This window comes from Sceloporus occidentalis, unplaced genomic scaffold (assembly GCF_023333645.1).
Source record: "Sceloporus occidentalis isolate IW3139 unplaced genomic scaffold, rSceOcc1.0.p SCAF_130, whole genome shotgun sequence".
Classification (NCBI taxonomy): Eukaryota; Metazoa; Chordata; class Lepidosauria; order Squamata; family Phrynosomatidae; genus Sceloporus; species Sceloporus occidentalis.
The window spans coordinates 103998-113703 of NW_028317110.1; the positions used below are offsets into that span (position 1 = coordinate 103998).

General features: G+C 41.2%; 1 pseudogene; it reads right to left on the reverse strand.

The window, feature by feature from the left end:
* LOC149281543 (ATP-dependent RNA helicase DHX8-like) overlaps positions 1–8241 on the reverse strand; it is a 100128-nt pseudogene extending 91887 nt beyond the window's left edge.
* Between the last annotated feature and the right edge of the window lie 1465 nt (positions 8242–9706).

Consider the following 9706-nt stretch of genomic DNA (forward strand, 5'->3'; position numbering starts at 1 on the left):
GCCCCTAAATAAACCCTAAACACCCCATCAACCACAACTGCCCCTAAATTAACCCTAAACACCCCATCAACCACAAATGCTCCTAAATTAACCCTAAACACCCCATCAACCATAACTGCCCCTAAATTAAGCCTAAACACCCCATTAACCATAGCTGCCCCTAAATTAACCTTGAACACCCCATTAACCATAGCTGCCCCTAAATTAACCCTGAACACCCCATTAACCATAACTGCCCCTAAATTAACCCCCACATCCCCTAACTTTAAGTAGCCCAAATATTAATTTTTTACTTACAGTTAGATGAGTGTCACAGCCATGTGGATGGTATAAGGGGCGGGGCAATCTGCCCCTGACTGCAGGGAGGGACTGGAAGAATGAAATGTGTGGGCCAATCGATACTAGGGGGTCTTACTAATGTAAGAGTTAAACATTTCTTATACCTTGATAATGTCCTTCAGTTTTTCATATGGAGAATAAAAATAATGCTTAATTCCTCAATCCAGACTCATGGCCCCCTATCATAGCACAGAATAGTGATATATATTCCATAATACTCATCAAGTGGAAATATTTAGAACATGCCACACAATAAAACAATTATAATTTGGTCAAGCAATAAGATAACTTTTCTGGTACCAGACATGTAGGCAAACAAATCATCAACATGGTAGATTGAAGTAGCTGTTTTGTATAAACTCCTTGTAAAACTCAAACGCTATTACCGGCATATTAAGTGTAACACACAAACACAGGGAGGGAAGAAAGGGGCGGGGCCAATCGGCAGTGACTGCAGGGAGGGACTGGTAAGTAGTAACCTGCTGTGAGTCACACTGAAACGGATTATAAAACAAGGGCTATTTTTCAGAGCATTTGCTCTGAAAAAAACCCTCATTTTATAATCGATAAAAATCGATTCAACTAATCGATAATGAAATTCGTTGGCAACAATTTTCATTATCTATTATCGATTTTATCGATTAGTTGTTGCAGCCCTACATACATGTATACATCCGTGTATCGGATGATCAGAAACCGACCTTATGCAATATAATATTAAAATAACCTTATTTGCACCTAAATAATCACCTCAAAAAAATCTACCTAAAACTATGTTAAAAATAAGCATCCCTAGATCTGCTGCTTGTTATATTCTTATATTATTGATTAATCTCAATAGCAACATATATCCATTTTTGATTAATTACAATTCTATTTCACTAAACCCATCGTGTTTATACATACATGTTTGAATATTATTCTAAATTATTCTAATAATTATCTAATACCACTGCAGGTGGCATCCATATGTTTATTTTGGATAGGATATGTGATAGGTTGCTCAATAATTGTGAATTAGAGCAATACATAAGCATGATTTTTTCACTTTCATCATATTTATCGTGTAGACTAATACTGTGATATGTACAAATAAACATCTTTGATATAACTTCTCTGGCCACCCCCCCAGAGGAAGAAGAAACGGAGCAGAGTCACGCAATGTGCATTCTAGTGAATCCACTGGGTTCCTCCTTTTCCTGGCCGAAATGCTGCTTGCACACTGTGCGGCCAACGCGCAGGTAAGCAGCCCAGCCCCTGCGGACGATTATTTTCGGCCATTTTTTTTTGCCGATAATGCCCTTTTCAGCCGATATATTTCGGCCACCGATATATCGGTGCATCCCTAGAGAAAACCCTCATTTTATAATCTATAAAATCGATTCAACTAATTGATAATGAAAATCATTGCCGATTAATTTCGTTATCGATTAACGATTTTATCGATTAGTTGTTGCAGCCCTAATATATATATATTTTATGTAAAACTGCTGTTTGAGTTTATTATTATTATTAGTTTATTTTTGTGTCCAATTTTAGTGTTACTTATATTTAACCCCTTCATTCCCCTATAGACGTACCGGGACGTCCAAAAAACGCCTATTAAGAAACCCCTATGGACGTCCCGGTACGTCCAGCCCTTCGTGCAGCGTCAGGGACACATCCCTGCCGCTGCACGGGAGACCAGGCTGTCGTTTGACAGCCTGGACTCCCCACTGACAGCAGAAGCCGGCATTGTAACAGCTTCCGGCATGAAAGCCGGTAAGCTGTTACACTGTAAACTGCCCGATCGCGCAGTTTCAAACGCGCGATCGGGCATTCCCTTCCGGGTTGCGTCACTGCTGACGTAACCCGGAAGGTCATCGGAGGTCATCCGATGAGGCACAGAGACGCTGCGATCTCTATGCAGGTCTGTGAGGACCTGCATAGAGATCACAGTGTGATCGGTGCAGGGGGATCGCGGGGAGGGGAGTGAGAAACCATGTCTCTCACTCCCGTCCTGAAACAGAAAAGCTGAAAAAAAAAATAAAAAAATTAATCCATTAAAAAATTAATAAATCATTAAAATAATATAAATACAAAAAAATATTATAATGTGAGCTGTGGTGTCATTGTGACATCACTGGCATGTTCAGGAGGTCCCTAAGAGGACCTCTAACCATTTCTGTGTTAAAAAAAAAATACAAAAAAAAAGTAAAAAAAATATATGTAGCATAACATCTAGCCAGTATAACCCTCCTGTATACAAAATTATACACCTTATAGTATGCTCTCTGGTGCTGGGAAAGTATGGAAAATCTATATAAATTAGGTATTTCTGAAATCAGGACACCTGAATTGATAAACTTGGAGGGGATTTTCCATCACTTTACCTAATTTTGTGAGGATTCAGAGGGAAAATGTAAAAAAAAAAATTAGTTTTTTTTTTTCTAATCTTCGCTAGTTTTTACTAAATTTCTCATTCTAAATTTTCAGCTAATCATCCAACTATGGTATCAAACGAAAGCTCTATCTCTCCTTGAAAAAACAATATATAGTTTACATGGATACACTATTCACAGGAAAGGAGAATAATCGATAAACCGACATACCCCAAAAATGCTGCGGGCTTTGAGGTACCAAAAACCCCTGGGATTGAAGGGGTTAATAAAGGTGTGTTTTTTGTTTTTTCTTTTCTAAAAGGGGGGGACATCTTCAGTTTCGGCCAAGAGCATCCTGAATTTTCGGTTTTGGTTTAGAATTTTCATTTCGGTGCATCCCTAAAAAAAATTCTCAGAGAAAAATGAGGCACTGATCACACACACTGATCTCCATGCAAGCGTATGGGGATCGGTGCAGGGGGAAATCACAGGGAAGAGAAACAAAATAAAATGGGGTGGGGTTTTAACAACAGTGAGCTGGCATCACTGGCATCAATAACATGTTCAAGAGGTCCCCTAACCAAACTGCACTGATAACAGTGAAAACATTTTTTAAAAATACAAAAAAAATTTTGAGAAAAAAAACAAAAACAAAAAACAAAAAAAAAAACTTTACATCCCATTGCCCTAGCACAATAGGGTACTATACCTAAGGGGTAGATATGGCCCTCTATAAAAAAAAATAATAATAATCTAAGGATGTGGGGTATTTCCGTAATCAGGAGATACAGCTAAACAATTTTGGCTGGGTTTCTCTGCCATAACACATACCCTGTGGAAACAAAACAAAAAAAAAAATAAAAAAAAATCACAGAAGCGTTGGTGAAAAAAAGCGCAGGAAATAATTTCTGCGGCCACCTTTGACAGTGATTGGTGTCCAAATACCTACATGGATAGTGTCCAAATACATTTGAAATTAGCCGTTTCTCTATCTCAGGGGAGTGGTCCAATATCGTTTGGTATGGCACACGGTGCAAAATGGGTAGCAACCGTGGCCGGGGGGGGGGGGGGTCACAATTGTGACCTGGCCCGCCACTCTAAGGGGCCCGGGCATCCCCTGCGGCCACTTCCACAGGGGACCGGCGCTTACCCGTGCCTTGCTCATTCACTGTGCGAGCATCGTATCCCGTAACGCTCAGGGGGAAGCAGGAACGCAGATGAGTTACGTCACATGAACCTGATGCGTCCCTGGGCCGGATTAAGCGCATAATGGGCCTGGTGGTGAGGATTTTGATGGGCCTTTTTATGCGAATAAAATAGACAGAATCTTAACACTACAGCATCCATATGTACTGGATAAAAATGACATCAGTGCTAGGCAGATGATATAGGATAGAATCTTATGTCATGGGATTGGGCGTACATCAGTACACAAAAAAAAAACAAAAAAAAACACAAATACACTGCTCAAAATAATAAAGGGAACACTTAAACAAACACAATGTAACTCGAAGTCAATCACATTTCTGTGAAATCACTGTCCACTCAGGAAGCAACACTGATGGACAATCAATTTCACATGCTGTTGTGCAAATGGAACAGACAACAGGTGGAAATTATAGGCAATTAGCCCAATAAAGGAGTGGTTCAGCAGGTGGTGACCACAGACCACTTCTCAGTTCCTATGCTTCCTGGCTGATGTTTTGGTCACTTTTGAATGCTGGCAGTGCTTTCACTCTAGTGGTAGCATTAGACGGAGTCTACAACCCACACAAGTGGCTCAGGTAGTGCAACTCATCCAGGATGGCACATCAATGCGAGCTGTGGCAAGAAGGTTTGCTGTGTCTGTCAGTGTAGTGTCCAGAGCATGGAGGCGCTACCAGGAGACAGGCCAGTACATCAGGAGACGTGGAGGAGGCCGTAGCAGGGCAACAACCCAGCAGCAGGACCTCTACCTCCTCCTTTGTGCAAGGAGGAGCACTGCCCGAGCCCTGCAAAATGACCTCCAGCAGGCCACAAATGTGCATGTGTCCACTCAAACGGTCAGAAACAGACTCCATGAGGGTGGTATGAGGGCCCGATGTCCACAGGTGGGGGTTGTGCTTACAGCCCAACACCGTGCAGGACGTTTGGCATTTGCCAGAGAAAACCAGGATTGGCATATTCGCCACTGGCGCCCTGTGCTCTTCACAGATGAAAGCAGGTTCACACTGAGCACATGTGACAGACGTGACAGAGTCTGAAGATGCCGTGGAGAACGTTCTGCTGCCTGACAACATCCTCCAGCATGACCGGTTTGGCGGTGGGTCAGTAATGGTGTGGGGTGGCATTTCTTTGGGGCCCATGTGCTTGCCAGTGGTAGCCTGACTGCCATTAGGTACCGAGATGAGATCCTCAGACCCCTTGTGAGACCATATGCTAGTGCGGTTGGCCCTGGGTTCCTCCTAATGCAAGACAATGCTAGACCTCATGTGGCTGGAGTGTGTCAGCAGTTCCTGCAAGAGGAAGGCATTGATGCTATGGACTGGCCCGCCCGTTCCCCAGACCTGAATCCGATTGAGCACATCTGGGACATCATGTCTCGCTCCATCCACCAACGCCACGTTGCACCACAGACTGTCCAGGAGTTGGCGGATGCTTTTATCCAGGTCTGGGAGGACATCCCTCAGGAGACCATCCGCAACCTCATCAGGAGCATGCCCAGGCGTTGTAGGGAGGTCATACAGGCACGTGGAGGCCACACACACTACTGAGCCTCATTGTGACTTCTTTTAAGTACATTACATCAAAGTTGGATCAGACTGTAGTGTGGTTTTCCATTTTGATTTTGAGTGTGACTCCATATCCAGACCTCCATGGGTTGATAAATTTGATTTCCATTGAGAATTTTTGTGTGATTTTGTTGTCAGCACATTCAACTATGTAAAGACGGAAGTATGTCATACGATTAGTTCATTCTAGGATGTGTAATCCCATTGTTCCCATTATTATTTTTAGCAGTGTATATACATGCAAAGCCTAGGCCTAGAGTGTTTCATCCTCTGAAGTGACTACAAATTCAGGAGGGCGTTTTATCCCCGGATAAGTAAAATTTACACAGTTAATGTACTCCTACAGTAAGTAAAGTGCCAGGAAACAGATGACCAAACACACAACAGGGCAGGCTCTGCCAAACCGATGCCCAAACACACACACACCAGGACAGGCTCTGCCACACCGACACCCACACATGCCAGGACAGGCTCTTCCACACGACGCATCCTGTAGATGCAATCTGGGTGCCAGGAGGGCTGGCTGGGTGGCATACATACACAATGTGAGGCTGGCAATACATAAGTGTGTCAGGGCATTAATTCACAAGGTGGTGATGGCTGGCGGCATCACATAAATCAACACGAAAGGGAGGGCTGCCTGGTGGGGTAAGTATACAATGTGGGGCTAATTTTTAAGTTGATGTTATGAATATCCAAATGGCCCTTGGCAGAAAAAAAGCTTAAATTATGTTTTACATAATCATGCTTGAAATCAAAATTTGTGCAATAATTAATAATCACACTAAAAAATTTATCTATCAAAAACAGTCCAAATCACCACCTGGGACACCGACAGAAGCAGGATGACTATTATCAGCATCTCTCGGTACAGGCGCTGGTTCATCTGCTCTGTAAACGAGGAATGGATGATAGTGGCCTGAAAAAGAACAAGCTCACTGAAGGAGTCCAAGCCAGTGATAGGGCACAAGTGCAACCCAAGGAATCTCCAAGCATCCCATACTTGCACCTTCTTAGAACGCAGAATGAAGCTAAAGTAGAGAAGAATGTGACCAGAGTATCATGGAGTTGGCTGGCTCGTTGCAGAGCTAATTCACATCTAGTCATTTTATGGTAAGCAATACTACAGCAGCACTTAGCAGTAATCAACTGACAACCTTCCCTGTTAGCCTCCACCAAAGGACCATGACCAGCAAGGAGTCACCAATCAGTTAGGTCCAACGGAGTGACCCATCAGTCATTCAAATCCTTTCACAACTCCACTGACGACATTGATGAATTCTTAAAAGATTTTGAGAGGCAGTGCCAGCTTCACCAGATACACTGCTGTAAAAAAGGAATTGCCCCTTGCCGAGTTCTTCTATTCTTGCATTTTAGTGACACTTAAATGTTTCAGATCCTCAAATACCATAGTTAAACTGTACAGCTCTGCAGAATGTTAGCATTTTTTAACTTTTTAATATGAAGTATACAAATTGGATATATCACGAGATCTCAAAAGATTCACAACAATATTCTAGAAACTCAAATGCGATTTAACCATGCCAAGGGACCAACACTGAAAAATAATCTACATGAAACATTATCAGACATACCTTGGCTTGTGGAGGGCTTTGCAGAAGGTCTCATGGTCTGAATCAAACGCAACAAATTGCCAATGAGAGAATCCTATTGAGAAAATCATAAGAAAGCACATTTTAACGAACCTAACCTGAGCCAAAAACCAAGTACAAGTCTAATTACACGCACTAATTTTGCCTCCTTCGGCACTAGCCCCCACCCCTTCCTCTCCTCCAAGATAGCAAGTGTTGAATATAGTAAAACTTAAAGGCTTACTGTGAACTCTGCTCCATTTTCCTCTAAAGCCAATTTAAAAGACTCAAAAGTATTGGCCTTTTCTGCAATGTTGATCACAAATTCAGCTGTAATAAAAAAAAAAAAAATAAGATAACAAATCACAAATTGTAACCAAAAAATAGTCTTTGTAATGCACAAGTAGTAAGACACCATGGAGCTGTACTCCTAACTTCAGATGTCGGGTTTTTCTGGGAGCTTGCAACCAGCGGTTAGAATGCAGGAAAAAAACAAACAAATAGGAGCCAGCTCACCAGAGGTTCACTGGAATCAGTAATTTCTTTTAAAACGGTAGTAATATCCACAGCAGACAATTGTTCAGGGTCACATAACCACTCATCCATCTAATGCATTTCATGTACCCATGCACTTAGTTATAGGCATTTTTAATGCAAGTTGGTGAATCTTTAGCATTACATTTACAAATATTTTAGTGCAGGGCTCGACAAATCCCAGACGCCAGGTCGACTTAGAATTTTTTCCTGGAAATTTAAGATCTGTTATTTTTGTCGTTGAAAATAAAACTTTGTTAGTTTAAGAGCCAGGATTTTTTTTACTTTTTTAGCTGGCTCCTAGATTCAAAACACATTTGTCAATCCCTGTTTTAGTGCATAAAATATACCTAATTTCCAAACCACACCAGAATCAGGACTCAGTAGACTATGTCTTAGTAGCTGCTTCAAAAGCAGCTGTACTAAACATTATTTAAAACGCATGTCATAACAGCTCCAAAAAAAAATTACTGAAAATTATGTTGATAGGATAAGAGATAACATTGTTTGAAATAAATTTCCAATACATAATGGTGTATTCTTACCTAAATCTTTATCATTGATTCCCAAGTGATTATCTAGCTCTGTGCAAACTTTGGAGACCAAGGAAAGGTACTCAAGTTTAGTAAGCTCTTCCATTGCAGTTTAAACCAGGAGCACTAATACTGTTGAAATAAGAAAGAGTTGAACAAATTAGTCACATTTCTGTTACCAGAGTCTTTACTTTCCTACTTACACAAGTGAACACTTAAATTTCCAGGTAAGAATGTATAATTTCTATTACGTTGGATGTAGTCTGTGGATTCCCCTGGCAGCGCATAACATTAGATTTAGCCCCTTATTTCATGTAGGGCAGGAACCTCCCCTTTAAAAAAAAATGTCCCTCAAAGCCAACAAAAATGTTGCCAGGTGCTACACAAGGAAAATAAACTCCCTGTAAGAAATGACCACTTCCCTGGTGATTCCCAGCATCTACACTTACTATGAAAGACAAAAAGGTGGAGAAATAGTCTAAGTACCACTTTTCCGTCCAGCAGGGACGTCCACGCTCCATTGCCCCGTGCAGTGCAGAGGGTACTCATGCGGCAGCATCCTCCAATGAACCCTCCCACGCCATATCCTGCTCAATACAGTGGCCAACTGCAGCCTAGCACACAGGTGCGCCACACGCAGTCTCTCAACTGTGCCCGCGACCTCGCAGGAGCAGCCAGGGATGGGAGGCAAGTACATCCCAAAAGGGAACTGTCATGATTAACTCATATAATGCAGTGGATTCATGGAAGGGTAATCCAGTAGAGGTGGTCAGTTTCTTTGTGGAAGCATTCAATGGGTTAATCTGATGTTGGTTTAACCCCTTCGAGACAAAGGCTGATTTTACTTTTTGTACCCTTTGTGACAATGGCCTTTTTAACATTTCTGCGCTGCTTGTGTTTAGCTGTAATTTTCTTCTTTCCCGTTTACTGAACCCACACACATTAGATATTGTTTTTTCAGGACAAGAAGGGCTTTCTTTAGATGACATTGTTTTGATTGTATCATATTATTTACTATTAAAAAAATTATAAAATATGGTGAAAAATTTAGAAAAAAATGACTGTTTCTAACTTTTAGTTGAAAAATCTTTTACTCATCTATAAAAGGTAATGAAAAAACCTGCTAAATAGATTCTACTATTTGTCCTGAGTTTAGAAATACCCAATGTTTTTATGTTTTTTTTGCTTTTTTCTACCCATTATGGGGCAATAAGTACAGGTAGCGTTTTGCTATTTCAAAGCCATTTTTTCCAAATCTGGTAATTCTTCCCCCCATGTGCCATTTCGGGTATCTTTGAACCCGGCCAATGCAATTTACCCCATCAAGTCATATATTTTTGAAAACTAGACAGCCCAGGGTATTCCAAATGCTAGTATTTTAACTCTTTCCATGCACCATATCTACCACCAGTCTTTGTCAAACTTTATGGTAGTCATTTTTTTGCATTTGTTTTGTCATACACATTTTACTTCAGGTATGAATTAAAATGTTCTAGTTTATGTCACTATCACAAAACACCCCAATATGTGTTCAGCAACATCTCCTGAGCGCAGCGATACCCCACATGAATGATTTT